General features: G+C 40.2%; 1 protein-coding gene and 1 pseudogene across 1 annotated transcript in view; both read right to left on the bottom strand.

The window, feature by feature from the left end:
• The window catches only part of GLG1 (golgi glycoprotein 1), a 149,028-nt gene that overhangs the window by 66,202 nt on the left and 65,344 nt on the right, over positions 1-17,482 (bottom strand). The window lies entirely within an intron of this gene.
• LOC103070854 (UPF0428 protein CXorf56 pseudogene) lies at positions 11,908-12,569 on the bottom strand (annotated as a pseudogene).

Here is a 17,482-nt window from a genome sequence, read left to right as displayed (position 1 = left end):
ACCTACCAGGCACTGGTGGGGGACCACGGACACCTAAGGGGACGGGAGGAACCCCCAGTGGCTGGGTAGGACGTGGGGTGTGGGGGTAATGAAGGGGGAGGAAAAGTGGAGGTGGGATGGGATGGGCGCCCCTGAGGGGGGGCTGTGGGAGGGGAAGGAATCCCATGCCTGAAAGGGGAAATTGGGGAACCACTGGGAGGGCAGAGGATCAAAAGGGAGCATGGCCAGGCTTACCATGCCCATGTGGGCCCCTGGGAGACTGCTGAAGACCCAGGCCTGATCCTCTGCCCACAGAGGCTCCCTCCAGCTGTGCAGGTCCTGAGGGAGTGGGAGGAAGGCAAGGCGGAGTAAAAGTAAAGGCCGGACTTCCAGGACCGGCACCCCCGAGGGGCGGCTGGGGGAGGTGAGGAGCTCCTACACCAAGCGGTACCCACCCCCGTTAGGGGGCGAGAACCTGGGAGAGAAGGTGGGGGAGGGGCGCAGAGGAACAGAAGGGAACGTGGCCAGTGCGTCCCCTGTCCACTCAGGCACCAGGAAGACTGTTGGGCTCCCGGGCCTAGTCCTCTGTCCTTGGAGCCCAAGCCCCGCCCCTACACCCCCACCCAGGGCCCCACCTCTACACTGGGAGACCCCGTCCAATGAGCTGGGCCTAAACCCCACCCACACACCCTCACTCAGGGCCCTACCTCCAAACTCTGGAACCCCACACTCCAGAGGCCCTCCTTTGGATGTGCTGCCTCTCCCCTTCCCCAGGTCCTAAGCAGAAGCCCCACCCCACGCTGCAACGTGCTCGCCACGCTCAAACATCACCCCCCTACACACCTGCCTAGGCCCTGCCACACCCAAAACCCCACCCCTGCCTAAGTTCCACCTACTCCTAAACTCCACCCCCATAGCCAAGGCTTTTTTCTTTTCTTTTTTTCCTTTTCTTTTTTCCTCTTTTAGATTGGGGTTCTGTTTTACCTTGTTGATTCATTGCTGTTGATTCTTTTATATTTTTATTTTTCCTAATAAATCTTTTATTTTTCTAATTTTATTTTTTATACTTTGTTAGTGATCTCTCCTTTTGGCTTGTTGCCCTCCCCCCTCTTTCTTTTCTTTTTTTCTGCTGTGGTTTTATTTTACCTTACTGCAGTTGTTTCAATTATAGTTTTATTTTTCCTAATATATTTTTTATCCTTCTAATTTTATTTTGTTTCTTATTGTTTGATATTGTACAGCTCTTTTTTTTCTTTCTTTCTTCGTTTTTTTTTTTCTTTCACCACGCCACAAAACTTGCAGAATCCTGGTTCCCAGGCTGGAGGTCGTGTATGAGCTCCTGTGGTGGGAGCTCCGAGTCCAAACCACTGGACTAACAGAGAACCTCAGACCCCAGGGAATATCAACCGGAGTGAGGCCTCCCAGAGGTCCTCATCTCAGCCCCAAGATCCAGCTCTATCTAACTGCCTGCAAACTGGAGTGCTAGTTGTCTCAGGCCAAACAACCAGTAAGACAGGACTACAGTATCACCCATCAAAAAAAAAAAAAAAATGAAATGACAAAAAAATATGTTACAGTTGAAGGAGCAAGGTGAAAACCTACAAGACCAAATAAATGAAGATGAACTAGGTAACCTACCTGAAAAAGAATGCAGAGTAATGACAGTAAAGATGATCCAAAATCTCGGAAACAGAATGGAGAAAATACAAGAAAAATTTAACAAGGATCTAGAAGAACTAAAGAGCAAACAAACAGTGATGAACAACACAGTTACTGAAATCAAAAATACTCTAGAAGGAATCAATAGCAGAATAAATGAGGCAGAAGGACAGATAAGTAAGCTGGAAGATAAAACGAAATAACTGCCAGGGAGCAGAATAAAGAAAAAAGAATGAAAAGAATTGAGGACAGCCTCAGAGACCTCTGGGACAACATTAAACACACCAACATTCGAATTATAGGGGTCCCAGGAGAAGACAAGAAAAAGAAAGGGTCTGAGAAAATATTTGAAGAGATTATAGCTGAAAACTTCCTTAACATGGGAAAGGAAACAGTAAATCAAGTCCAGGAAGCACAGGGACTACCATACAGGATAAACCCAAAGAGAAACACACAGAGATACATATTCATCAAACTATCAAAAATTAAATACAACAGGCTTCCCTGGTGGCTCAGTGGTTAAGAATCTGCCTGCCAATGCAGGGGACACGGGTTCAAGCCCTGGTCTGGGAAGATCCCACATGATGCAAAGCAACTAAGCCCATACGCCACAACTACCGAGCCGGCACTCTAGAGCCCACGGGCCACAACTACTGAAGCCCGCATGCCTAGAGTCCGAGCTCGGCAACAAGAGAGGCTGCTACAATGAGAAGGCTGCACACTGCAACGAAGAGTAGCCCCTGCTCACCGCAACTAGAGAAAGCCCGTGTGCAGCAACGAAGACCCAACGCAGCCAAAAATAAATAAATAAGATAAACTTATTAAAAAAATTAAATACAAAGAAACAATATTAAAAGCAGCAAGGGAAAAGCAACAAATAACATACAAGGGAATCCCCATAAGGTTAACAGCTGATTTTTTTAGCAGAAACTCTGCAAGCCAGAAGGGAATGGCAGGACATATTTAAAGTGATGAATGGGAAAAACCTACAACCATGATTACTCTACCCAGCAAGGATCTCATTCAGATTTGACAGAGAAATTAAAACCTTTACAGACAAGCAAAAGCTAAGAGAATTCAGCACCACCAAACCAGCTTTACAACAAATGCTAAAGAAACTTCTCTAGGCAGGAAACACAAGAGAATGAAAAGACCTACAATAACAAACCCAAAACAATTAAGAAAATGGTAATAGGAACATACATATTAATAATTACCTTAAATGTAAATGGATTAAATGCTCCAACCAAAAGACATAGACTGGCTGAATGGATACAAAAACAAGACCCATACATATGCTGTCTACAAGACACCACTTCAGACCCAAGGACACATACAGACTGAAAGTGAGGGGATGGAAAAAGAGTCCATGCAAATTGAAATCAAAAGAAAGCTCGAGTAGCAATTCTCATATCTGACAAAATAGACTTTAAAATAAAGACTATTACAAGAGACAAAGAAGGACAACACACAATGATCAAGGGATCAATCCAAGAAGAAGATATAACAATTGTAAATATTTATACACCAAACATAGGAGCACCTCAATACATAAGGCAAACGCTAATAACAGCCATAAAACGGGAAATGGACAGTAACAAAATAATAGTAGGGGACTTTGAGTGGGGACACCCCACTTTCACCAATGGACAGGTAATCCAAAATGAAAATAAATAAGGAAACACAAGCTTTAAATGACACATTAAACAAGATGGACCTAACTGATATTTATAGCACATTCCATCCCAAAACAACAGAATACAGTTTCTTCTCAAGTGCTCATGGAACATTCTCCAGGATAGACCATATCTTGGGTCACAAATCAAGCCTTGGTAAATTTAAGAAAATTGAAATCATATCAAGTATCTCTTCTGACCACAAAGCTATGAGACTAGATATGAATTACAGGAAAAAACTGTAAAAAATACAAGCACATGGAGGCTAAAGAATACACTACTTAATAAACAAGAGATCACTGAAGAAACCAAAGAGAAATCAAAAAATACCTAGAAACAAATGACAATGAAAACACAACAACCCAAAACCTATGGGATGCAGCAAAAGCAGTTCTAAGAGGGAAGTTTATAGCAATACAATCCTACCTCAAGAAACAAGAAGAATCTCAAATAAACAACCTAACCTTACACCTAAAGCAATTAGAGAAAGAACAACAACAACAACAAAAACCCAAAGTTAGAAGAAGAAAAGAAATCATAAAGATCAGTTCAGAAATAAAAGGAAACAACAGCAAAGATCAATGAAACTAAAACCAAAGATCAATGAAACTAAATTGATAAACCATTAGCCAGACTCTTCAAGAAAAAAGGAAGACTCAAATCAACAGAATTAGAAATGAAAAAGGAGAAGTAACAACTGACACTGCAGAAACACAAAGGATCCTGAGAGATTACTACAAGCGACTATATGCCAATAAAATGGACAACCTGGAAGAAATGGACAAATTCTTAGAAAAGCACAACCTTCCGACACTGAAACAGGAAGAAACAGAAAATATAAACAGACCAATCACAAGGACCGAAATTGAAACTGTGATTAAAAATCTTCCAACCAAAAAAAAAAAAAAAAAGGGCTTCCCTGGTGGCGCAGTGGTTGAGAGTCCGCCTGCTGATGCAGGGGACACGGGTTCGTGACCCGGTCTGGGAAGATCCCACATACCGCGGAGCGGCTGGGCCCGTGAGCCATGGCCCCTGAGCCTGCGCGTCTGGAGCCTGTGCTCCACAACAGGAGAGGCCACAGCAGTGAGGGGTCTGCGTACTGCAAAAAACAAAAAACAAAAAAAAAACTTCCAACAAACAAAAGCCCAGGGCCAGATGGCTTCACAGGCAAATTCTATCAAACATTTAGAGAAGAGCTAACACCTATCCTTCTCAAACTCTTCCAAAATATAGCAGAGGGAGGAACACTCCCAAACTCATTCTATAAGGCCACCATCACCCTGATACCAAAACAAAAGATGTCACAAAAAAAGAAAACTACAGGCCAATATCTCTGATAAACATAGATGCAAAAATCCTCAACAAAATACTATCAAACAGAATCCAAAAGCACATTAAAAGGATCATACAGGGACTTCCCTGGTGGCTCAATGGTTAGGAATCTGCCCGCCAATGCAGGGGACACAGGTTCAATCCCTGGCTCGGGAGGATCCCACATGCCATGAAGCAACTGGCCCATGTGCCACAACTACTGGGCTTGCGCTCTGGAGCCCACGAGCCACAAGTGCTGAGCCCATGTGCCATGGCTGCTGAGGCCCGCACATCTGGAGCCCATGCTCTGCAACAGGAAAAGCCACTGCAGTGAGAGGCACATGCACTGCAACAAAGTGTAGCCCACGCTCACAGCAACTAGAGAGAGCCTGTGCACAGCAACAAAGACCCAACACAGACAAAAATAAATAAATAAAATATAAAAATATAAATTAAAAAAAAACTTAAAAAAAAAAGGATCATACACCATGATCAAGTGGGGTTTATCCCAGGAATGCAAGGATTCTTCAATATACGCAAATCAATCAATGTGATACACCATATTAACAAACTGAAGGAGAAAAACCACATGATCATCTCAACAGATGCAGAAAAAGCTTTTGACAAAATTCAACACCCATTTATGATAAAAACCCTCCAGAAAGTAGGCATAGAGGGAACTTACCTCAACATAATAAACGCCATATATAACAAACCAACAGCCAACATCGTTTTCAATGGTGAAAAACTGAAATCATTTCCACTAAGATCAGGAACAAGACAAGGTTGCCCACTCTCACCACTATTATTCAACATAGTTTTGGAAGTTTTAGCCACAGCAATCAGAGAAGAAAAAGAAATAAAAGGAATCCAAATCAGAAAAGAAGAAGTAAAGCTGTCTCTGCAGATGACATGATACTATACATAGAGAATCCTAAAGACTCTATCAGAAAACTTCTAGAGCTAATTAATGAATTCAGTAAAGTAGCAGGATACAAAATTAATGCACAGAAATCGCTTGCATTCCTATACACTAATGATGAAAAATCTGAAAGAGAAATTAAGGAAACACTCCCATTTACCACTGCAACAAAAAGAATAAAATACCTAGGAATAAACCTATCTAAGGAGACAAAAGACCTGTATGAAGAAAACTATAAGACACTGATGAAAGAAATTAAAGACGATACACACAGATAGAGAGATATACCATGTTCTTGGACTGGAAGAATCAACATTTTGAAAATGACTATACTGCCCAAAGCAATCTACAGATTCAATGCAATCCCTATCAAACTACCAATGGCATTTTTCACAGAACTAGAACAAAAAATTGCACAATTTGTATGGAAACACAAAAGACCCCGAAGAGCCAAAGCAATCTTGAGAAAGAAAAACGGAGTGGGAGGAATCAGGCTCCCTGACTTCAGACTATACTACAAAGCTACAGTAATCAAGACAATATGGTACTGGCACAAAAACAGAAATATAGATCAATGGAACAGGATAGAAAGCCCAGAGATAAACCCACACACATATAGTCACCTTATCTTTGATAAAGAAGGCAAGAGTATACAATGGAGAAAAGACAGCCTCTTCAATAAGTGGTTGTGGGAAAACTGGACAGCTACATGTAAAAGAATGAAATTAAAACACTTCCTAACACCATACACCAAAATAAACTCAAAATAGATTAAAGACCTAAATGTAAGGCCAGACACTATAAAACTCTTAGAAGAAAACTTAGGCAGAACACTCTATGACATAAATCACAGCAAGATCCTTTTATGATCCACCTCCTAGAGTAATGGAAATAAAAACAAAAATAAACAAATGGGACCTAATGAATTAAAAGCTTTTGCACAGCAAAGGAAACCATAAAAAAGATGAAAAGACAACCCTCAGAATGGGAGAAAATATTTGCAAATGAAGCAACTGGCAAAGGATTAATCTCCAAAATATACAAGCAGCTCAAGCGGCTCAATATCAAAAAAACAAACAACCCAATCCAAAAATGGGCAGAAGACTGAAACAGACATTTCTCCAAAGAAGACATACAGATAGATGGCCAAAAAACACAGAAAAAGATGCTCAATATCACTAATTATTACAGAAATGCAAATCAAAAGTACAATGAGGTATCACCTCACACCAGTCAGAATGGCCATCATCAAAAAATCTACAAACAATAAATGCTGGAGAGGGTGTGGAGAAAAGGGAACCCTCTTGCACTGTTGGTGGGAATGTAAATTGATACAGCCACTATGGAAAACACTATGGAGGTTCCTTAAAAAACTAAAACTAGAACTACCATACGACCCAGCAATCCCACTACTGGGTATATACCCTGAGAAAACGATAATTCAAAAAGAATCATGTACCTCAATGTTCATTGCAGCACTATTTACAATAGCCAGGACATGGAAGCAACCTAAGTGTCTACTGACAGATGAATGGATAAAGAAGATGTGGCACATATATACAATGGAATATTACTCAGCCATAAAAAGAAACAAAATTGAGTTATTTGTAGTGAGGTGGATGAACCTAGAGTCTGTCATACAGAGTGAAGTAAGTCAGAAAGAGAAAAACAAATACTGTTGCTAACACATATTTATGGAATCTCAAAAAAAAAAAACTGGTTCTGACACGAACCTAGGGACAGGACAGGAACAAAGACACAGACATAGAGAATGGACTTGAGGACACAGGGAGGGGGAAGGGTAAGCTGGGACAAAGTGAGAGAGTAGCAATGACATATATACACTACCAAATGTAAAATAGAGAGCTAGTGGGAAGCAGCCGGGGAGATCAGCTCAGTGCTTTGTGACCCCCTAGAGGGGTGGGATAGGGAGGGTGCGATAGGGAGGGTGGGAGGGAGATGCAAGATGGAGGGGATATGGGAATATATGCATACATATAGCTGATTGTTACAGAAGAAACTAACCCACACTGTAAAGCAATTATACTCCAATATACATGTTAAAAACAAACAAACAAACAAAGCAACCAACCCCCCAAAAACCAAAGAAAGGTAGACAGGATGAATAAACAGAACTAGTGCTCTAGACGGATTTGTTTAATGAATTCAGATGCCCGCAGCTTGGGTAAGAAACTGGTAATTAGATCAACTAGGGATCTGGATTAGCTCTTTGAATAACCACAGCAGATTATAAAAAAAAACTTTGCTTAGTTCATTTGGCTTTTCTAAATCAATGACTTAAATGTTTGGGGTATTATTGTACTTTAATCTCCTAACTGGGTAAATTAAGCTGAAACAGTTGATTTTAAGGCTTAATACCCCTAAGCCCTTCCTCTAAGTTCTGTAAACTCAGTATGGGCTTTAAGGGATAGAACTGTGGAGAAAGAACAACAGACTAGCAGAAGTATTTAGCTATAGAAGCTCTGTGATTTTATTTATTTTAAATATTTATTTATTATTTTATTTATTTATTTTCTCCTTAATTTTTTTTGGCTGTGTCAGGTCTTAGTTGCGGCACATGGGCTTCTCCCTAGTTGTGGCTTGAGGGTTTTCTCTCTCTAGTTGTGGCGCACAGGCTCCAGGGTGTGTGGAATTTGTAGTTTGTGGCACGTGGGCTGTCTAGTTGAGGCATGCAGGCTCAGTAGTTGTGGCACACAGGCTTAGTTGCCCCATGGTATGTGGGATTTTAGTTCCCTGACCAGGGATTGAACCCGCATCCCCTGCATTGGAAGGTGGATTCTTTACCACTGGGCCACCAGAGAAGTCCCTAGAAGCTCTGTGATTTTAGATGGGTCACTTCTCTAGACCCCCAAGGACAGGCTTTGGACTATAACAGGGATTTCACCACCTAGGATCCATGACAGACTTAGGAGTGAGACTGTCCTGAAACTGAATACAAACTTCTGTGTGCAACTATATTTCCCTGAGAAGAAAATCCACAGCTGTCATCATAATCTCAAAAAGATCCATAAGTAAGTCAGGAAGACAGATATAGCATGATATTGCTTATATGCGGAATCTAAAAAAAAAGACACAAAACAGAGATACAAAACAGACACAGACTCACAAACTTAGAGAACAAATTTATGGTTACCGGGGGGGATAGGGAGAGGGATAGTTAGGGAGTTTGGGATTGACATGTACACACTGCTATATTTAAAATGGGTAACCAGGGACTTCCCTCGTGGTGCAGTGGTTAACAATCCGCCTGCTAATGCAGGGGACACAGGTTCGAGCCCTGGTCCAGGAAGATCCCACATGTCACAGAGCAACTAAGCCCGTGCGCCACAACTCCTGAGCCTGTGCTCCAGAACCCGCAAGCCACAACTACTGAAGCCTGTGTGCTACAACTACCGAAGCCCGGACACCTAGAGCCCGTGCTCCGCACAAGAGAAACCACCGCGATGAGAAGCCCGCACACCATAAGGAAGAGTAGCCCCCACTCGCTGCAACTAGAGAAGGCCCGCATGGAGCAACAAAGACCCATCCCAGCTATAAATAAATACATAAATAAATAAGTAAAAATAAAAATAAAAAAATGGATAACAAGGACCTACTGTATAGCACAGGGAACTCTGCTCAATATTATGTAACAACATAAATGGGAAAAGACTTTGAAAAAGCATAGATACATGTATATGTATAACTGGATCACTTTGCTGTACACCTGAAACTAACATAACATTGTTAATAGCCTCCAATATAAAATAAAAAGTTAAAAACAAAACAACACTGGACAGCCTTCAAGACAATACTATGGCAGAGTCTTCAGAATAATAATCAAAGCCAACAATGCACTGAAGTACAGCTGACCCTTGAACAACATGGGTTTGAACTATATGGGTCCACTTATATTTGGATTTTTTAAAATAAATGCACACGATGGTTTAAAAAAAAAAAAAGAAACACGGGTCTAAGACGGTCGAGATTCTTTCCAGCTTTCTGAGACTATAAAAGCTGAGATGTGGAACACAAAAATAGAGTATTTGTTGAATTCCACACCTTTTAATGCAGGTAATTTGTATTATGATTATGGTTTCCTACTACTTCATCTTGATCATTCCCTGTTGGTCAAAGTCACAACAAACAGGTTTCAGAATATACCGCTGAAAAGCTTGAGTCTCAATGTTCTCAATTAATTCAACCGTCACATTCACTTAAGAGGATGATTTTTACAAAGAGTAGAAGTCTGGAACTACGATTTCCCCAAAGGCGAACAGGCTGAGTTAATGAGTCTGGCAGGAGAAATTAAAGGATTCACAAAACTAACTTGGAAGTTGTCCCAGTTTCTGAAACAGAAATATTGGGAATTAGACTGTGTCTAAAATATGAAACATTCTATAGTCACATCCACTGAAGTTGAACTACCCACCAGATCACACCTAATACTAAATTAAGTGGCAAGAGACTCTGTTTATTAATCACTAAGAGAAAACAAAAAAACAAAACAAGAAATCAGTAGCATTGGTGCTTTCACAGCCTTGCAAAAATCTGAAGGCTGAGCAACAGCGCGATGCCTCCTTCTGATTAGAAACATTCTGCTACAGTAGTAAGTAAATTCTTCTTCTGGGAGTTTATACATTAAAAACCCCGTAAACTTCCAATCATATAAGCAATTCATTTATTAACTTGGCCCAAACCACTTCACTCTTGCCCACCAAAAAAGCACACTGAAAATAATATAGTTGGTAATGATTAGATAAACTCAAGTAGTTTAGTTTGGGTAAACTTTCCCTGAGCAAGTGTAAACTGAATATTAACCCTCAGTCAGATTCATAACTAAGTTCCTTTAGTGCCTTATTCTGGCTGAGTCAGAATTAATTTTTTAATAAATTTATTTATTTATTTTTGGCTGCACTGGGTCTTCATTGCTGTGTGCGGGCTTTCTCTAGTTGCGGCAAGCGGGGGCTACTCTTCATTCTGGTGCAGAAGCTTATTGCAGTGGCTTCTCTTGTTGCGGAGCATGGGCTCTAGGCACTCAGGCTTCAGTAGCTGTGGCTCATGGGCTCTAGAGCATAGGCTCAGTAGTTGTGGTGCATGGGCTTAGTTGCTCTGCAGCATGTGTCTGGGAAGATCTTCCCAGACCAGGCCTTGAATCCATGTCCCCTACATTGGCAGGCGGATTCTTAACCACTGCACCACCAGGGAAGTCCCCCAGAATTAATTTTTATTTGTACCCAGGATAGCTGCTAAGTATTGTTTTTCCAAAAGAACAGTGATAAACATAAGCTTCATGCCCTCCAACTGTGCTCTGATTCACTAAAGAGTTTTGCTTTTGTATGATTCTTTAACATTCATCCATCTTTTCAGAAAGGATTTACATACAGGTTCAGTGCGAGATAAAAAGAAAAGGTATGAAACAGTTACAGATGCTGGCTCTCATGTAAATTACTGTGGTAGAGGAGGTAAAACATGAGTCTGTACCTAACGATCACACAAAGTTGAACGTGGAGTTGAAGGAGCTGATATGTTAAAGAACGAAAGAAGTACCACCACCCCTCATGAGTTAGGATGATAGAGAGTCTAACGGAGGAGGGAACAATTGAGTTCAGCCTTAAAAGGAGGTTGTGATTTGGTGATGTAATACTGTGTCTAGGTTGAGGCAGATGAGAGGGGGGCTATGAACACTAGGTGTGGAGCAGTTTGAAAGATATATTCTGTACAGAGGGCAGAGACCTGAGCGAGAAAGTGAGGAACTCTGTGGTGACCATTCTTAGGCTTACATATTTGGCATCTCCTAATACACAGTGAGATAACTACAAAATTTTAATAAAATCCCAACATTGGTCTAACAGGGGCTTGCCATCGTCCATATTAATATGTTATGGTAAACTCAGTGCAGAGAGTGGTGCTTCAATTTACTGTTTTTTACCTCTGCGCTCCCCCAATGGGTGGTGGGGTTAACAACAGGTAAATAATGTATAATTACTTTTTAATAATCTTTAAACATTTTATTAACTTTGAAGAAGGAATAAGAACAGCTACTTTAGAAACTGGAGACACTCAAGTACTGATCTATTCATAGAGTTTTTGCACAGCTCAAGAAGTGTACATCATAGGGGCAAAAAATAGTACAGAAGACCTATATACTATATACAGAAAGATCCAGAAAAATCCATTTCTAGAAAGCAGATCATACAGACTCACAGGCCTCACTGAATCTAGGAGAATCAAAGGGAAGCAACATAAAGCCTTCTGCTGGGGCATAAGGGTAGGAACCAGTCCATGTAGTCTAAGAAAAGCTTGTTTTCCTCTTGATCTAAATGTTTGCTTCCAGCTGGGTTCAGAGAAAGGTCCTGATCATTTGAACTGATTGTTAGTCAAAGTCCCTTTCTTGTTTGCTTTCTTGGCTTCTAGTTCAGCTAGCTCTTGCAACTGCCTGTTGCTCAGGATTTTGCGTTCCAACTGTTTTTCAATCACTATGGCATTCTGTGCACACAAGTCAGCAACTTCCCTAGCCTCAGTCTTCTCCTCTTCATCAATAGCAGGCACAGTGACAGAGCTGAATGTGCCCATGTCTTTAGTCCATTTGGTCATTATCACCTTCTTAGGAGGCTCTTGTTTCTGGGTATATGTATTTCATTTTCCCAAAACCCTGGCCAAACTTGACTACTGCTCCATCCACAATGGAGGTCATGGGAGCATTCTTCAGCTGGGACTGGCAGAAGAGTGGCAGTCTACACTTCATACACTTCTTCCTGTGCTGTCCTTCCACACCTTCAGGCCTCCAAAGATACACAGTATCTTCAACTTGTGCTACAAAATTTGTGACTGTGTATGGCTGCATCAATTACATAGACCAATCCTGGGGACTCATGGGTAATTTCTCTGACAGTCCAGTACCAGGACCACCTGGCAACACGAAAAGTAACAGACATCAAGGGGCTTCTCACCATCATCATATTCCTCCCCAGGTCGGAGGTGTTGGAGCAGATGACTGACCAGGGCACTACTTTAGGTGTAGTTCAGAGAAACAGCCCAAAAACTCAACACCAAGAATGTTACTCAATGTTACTTCTATAGGAACATGATACAATTTAAAGGGATAAAAGATAAATAGGCAAGACCCCCCCCACACGAACTAGGGCCCATTTAACCCTGGTACTTGGACAGTCAGGGGTCTATGATGCGGTCAAGACTTACTTGTCTTATACCTTTAAAATGAAAAATATCCTCAATGGCCTTTAATTCTAATTATATATATATATATATATATATATATATATCCATATCTATATCTATATCTATATTATAGTGGGAATTAGCAAACGGTTCTGCTCTGGCTCAGGTAACACACTTACTCATAGATATAAAATACTGGCAAGACTTGCAGCTTTGTCAAGTACTAATTCATTCACCTTCAATGAGGCTTTAGCTCTATTTTAAAAATATGAAAGCACAATAACCTGGCTAATTACTGGACTTAACAGCTCACACACCAAAACCGAGCAACTCTTGACTCACTGACAGAATGATCCATATCCATGAAGATGCTATGCCCCAAAATTCACTTTGAGAAGTCAAATTACATCTTATTTTTGCCTAAGAAAACTCTAAAACTAGTTCAAATGACCAAACGGAAACACTCAAAATTAATAAAATTTATCATCTTCTGTGCCCAGAGCAGGAAATGACAAATAAGGATAGAGTAATCTAGTTACTGAACAAAAACTGCATCATTACATTATGGCCCAAAGGATACACATTGGATTACCATTTTACAAATCTTAAAGTTTATTAAAAAATGTAAATTACAGGGCTTCCCTGGTGGCACAGTGGTTGAGAGTCCGCCTGCCAATGCAGGGGACACGGGTTTGTGCCCTGGTCCGGGAAGATCCCACATGCCGCAGAGCGGCTAGGCCCGTGAGCCATGGCCGCTGAGCCTGCGTGTCCGGAGCCTGTGCTCTGCAACAGGAGAGGCCACAACAGTGAGAGGCCCGCGTACCGCAAAAAAAAAAAAAAAATGCAAATTACAAAACCAAGTAATTTTCTGTATTATAAGAAATATTGTAAAGTTTTTCCCCATTCCCCCCCCATTTTTCTATTATGAATAAGAAATAAAGGTACCTATAAACTGCAGGAGACAGGTCATCCTCAAAAGAATGTTCAGAGATATTTCTTTCACATACAAGAGCTCATTCAACCTTTTCATCAACCTTCCATTTGGGACTGCCTAATATTGAAGAAATACAGGGATGGTTTTGTAATGACAAGTGCTTTAAAATCCAATTATGGCCTTGCAAGGACTCTGCCTCACTTCACCATTGTGAATGAATGAGTTTTTCTGGAATTAAATCATCCTCATGAGAGCCTACTATCAGCAAGGAGAAAAAAGTTACCTCCTACCAACTCTTTTTTTTCTCCCTAGGAGACAACTTAGAAATTCAGAATCCAATTTAGTCCTAATTTGGGGGGGCGGGGAAGAAAAAAGAGTCAGGCGTTCTATCAAATGCTTGGCCACATTCCCCTTTAACCTTCAAGGGAAAGAATCTTGGACAGGTCTATCAACGTGGCTTCCAGCCATGACAGGCACACAGATGCAAAGCGATAAAAGACCTTGTTTTTCATTGCCCAGTTTCCTGGATAAAGTCAGTTTTGGTGCCCATGTTACAAGAGTGGCACCTAGAGCATTATCATTCAGTCTAAAGTGCCTAACATTTATAAGCTATTTTGCAGACAATTCATCAAAAAGGACATACTTCCTCTGATCTGTGAGGCTGCAATGACTACTACTACTATGCCAACACTACAAAAATACAGCACCAAAATTCTTCTGAAATAGCTACTCACAGTATTTTTCATACCTCATAAAAACAGACACCATGTAGTAGATCCCCTCATTTCATCGTGTTTGAGAGGACACATGGTAGAAAGAATTCTGGATTACGAGCCAAAAAACTTAAGTTCTGATTCCAGTTCCATTGTATATTGATTGCATAACAAGCCTTGATCAAGTCACATAATTCTTCAGGCTTCAAATTTCATGTCTAAAAAACAGATAAATCCTGCTTTACGTACTTCACAGGGCTGTTATGAGTAGAATTATTTAAAAGGCCTTTGAAAATTATACAGGGCCTTGCAAATAAAATACTGGCCCTTCAGTCTCTGCACATAATCTAATCAAATAAACATCAAAAGCAACATTACTGCTTTCTAGTAGTCCATAATTCATGCAGGAGAAGAATAAGAATTCAAAATAAATGACATACATATTTGATTGTATTTGTATATACTATCTCTGAAAGGACACATAAAAATATTGACTTTCCCTATATACCGTTTTGCACTTTTTGAATTATATACCACATGCAAAAAAGAAGGAAAAAAAAAGAAAAATCAAAGATAATTCCACTTTAAGACATAAACATGGACACCTTTGAAAATATCTGGAATACATCTTCATGGTTGGGGCACTGAGGAAATTTAATGATATACCCTCCTCAGTCCATATTTTTCTCTTTTTTTCTCTTCCACTGTCTATTCCAAATGGGGTAGTGGTGGGGAGGAAATATGGAATATCAACATCCTCTGGGACATGGCAAGTGGAAATCTGGCCCTTTTAAGAGTCCTACAGGGGACTTCCCTGGTGGGGCAGTGGTTAAGAATCTGCCTGCCAATGCAGGGGACATGGGTTCGAGCCCTGGTCCGGGAAGATCCCACATGCCACGGAGCAACTAAGCCCATGGGACACAACTACTGAGCCTGCGCTCTAGAGCCGGCAAGCCACAACTACTGAAGCCCATGTGCCCTAGAGCCCATGCACCGCAACTACTGAGACTGTGTGCTGCAACTACTGAAGCCTGCATGCCTAGAGCCCACGCTCCACAACAAGAGAAGCCACCGCAATGAGAAGCCTGCGCACCACAACGAAGAGTAGCCCCTGCCTGCTGCAACTAGAGAAAGGCTGTGCACAGCAACGAAGACCCAGCACAGACAATAAATAAATAAATAAATAAATAAATGAAGAAATGTGTATTAAAAAAAAAAAAAAAGACTCTACATTGGTAGTTCTACTCTAAGAAAAGCACATTAACAATTTTTGGTCTAGTTTTCCCAGTGCGGTCAACTGTTACATGGGAGTTTTAAAATGAGAGATGAAAACAAAATTCTCTGAAGAGCATTATAGGAATTAAGAGAAGAATGTCATCCTCATACACTGTTGGTGGAATTGTAAACTGATGCAACAGCTATGGCAACAGTACAGAGATTCTTCAAAAATTTAAAAATAGAACTACCATACGATTCAGCAATTCTCCTCCTGGGTATTTACCTGAGGAAAACAAAAACACTAATTTGAAAAGATACAAGCACCCCTATGCTCACTGCAGCATTATTTACAATAACAAAGATATGGAAGCAGCCTAAGTGCCCATCAACAGACGAATGGATAAAGAAGATATGGTACACACACATACACACACACATAATGGAATATTACTCAGACATAAAAGAGAATGAAATCTTGTCATTTGCAACAACATGGATGAACCTAGAGGGTATTATGCTAAGTGAAATAAATCAGACAGAGAAAGACAAACACTGTATGATATCACTTATATGTGGAATCTAAAAAAAAAACACAAATGAACAAACATAAAACATAAACACAGTTACAGATACAGAGAACAAACAGATGTCTGCCAGGGAGAAGGAGGGTAGGGGGAAGTAAGAAATAGGAGAGGGGTAATAAGAGGTATAAACTTCCAATTGCAAAATAAATGTCATGGGTATGAAATGTACAGTGTGGGGGATATAGTCACTAACCACGTAATATCTCTGTATGGTGACATATGCAACTGGACTTAACATGGTGATCATTTTGGAATGAGAAACATTGAATCACTATGTTGTATAACAGGAGCTAACATAGTGTTGTAGGTCAATTATATTTCAAGAACAAACAAATAAACAAACAAACTCATAGAAAAAGACATCAGATTTGTGGTTACCAGAGAAGAAGGGCAGGGGGTGGGGAGGGTAAGAGGAATTGGACAAAGGCAATCAAAAAGTACAAACTTTCAGTCATAAAATAAGTACTAGGATGTAATGTACAACATGATAAATATAATTAACATTGCTATATGTTATACATGTAAGTTGTTGAGAGTAAATCCTAAGATTATCATCACAAGAAAAAAATTTTTTTCTATTTATTTAATTTTGTACTTCTAAGAGATGATGGATATTCACTAAACTTTTGTGATAATCACTTCATGATGTATGTAATCAAATCATTATGCTGTATACCTTAAACTTATACAATGCTGTATGTGAATTATATCTCAATAAAACTAGAAGGGAAAGAAAAGGAACAGAATGTCAATTTTAATACGGTACCTTTTATACTCTTTATTTGCCATCTCAGATGATTTGGAACAGCTGAATATAGGTACAAATGTGTCAAAACAGTGGCTACTACAGCCAAATGCAAAGTGGGAAAGGACACTAAAATAGAGACAAAATTTCCAGACATCTGACAATACTATTAATGTTTATACCCAGTAAATCTGGAATGATTCTATCAATGTAGCTCATTACCTCCAATCCAACTATGCTACTTCTATAATTGTGAAAAGATAAAACCAAAAAATGGATATAAGATTACAGGATGCAAAAAAAGTCCTGAAATTAAATATAATTTCTCATGCTCCATACCCAAGTATCTAAAAATACCACATTTCTTCCATACTGACTAGTGGTGAGTGCACTGTTTACTTTTACTGGCCTGATGAGAAGCCAATAGGGCTGAATTGCCAGACTGTACAGAACCCTTTCTGTATAACCCATTTCAAATGATTGGTGCTGCTTAAGAGAACAGCTGTGATTCAGCGACTGGGCTTCTATCTGAATTAAGTCTGCAACTACATTGCATAAT

The sequence above is a fragment of the Lipotes vexillifer genome, unplaced genomic scaffold (genome assembly GCF_000442215.2).
Source record: "Lipotes vexillifer unplaced genomic scaffold, Lipotes_vexillifer_v1.1 scaffold70, whole genome shotgun sequence".
Classification (NCBI taxonomy): domain Eukaryota; kingdom Metazoa; phylum Chordata; class Mammalia; order Artiodactyla; family Lipotidae; genus Lipotes; species Lipotes vexillifer.
This window is presented reverse-complemented; position numbering and strand designations above follow the sequence as displayed.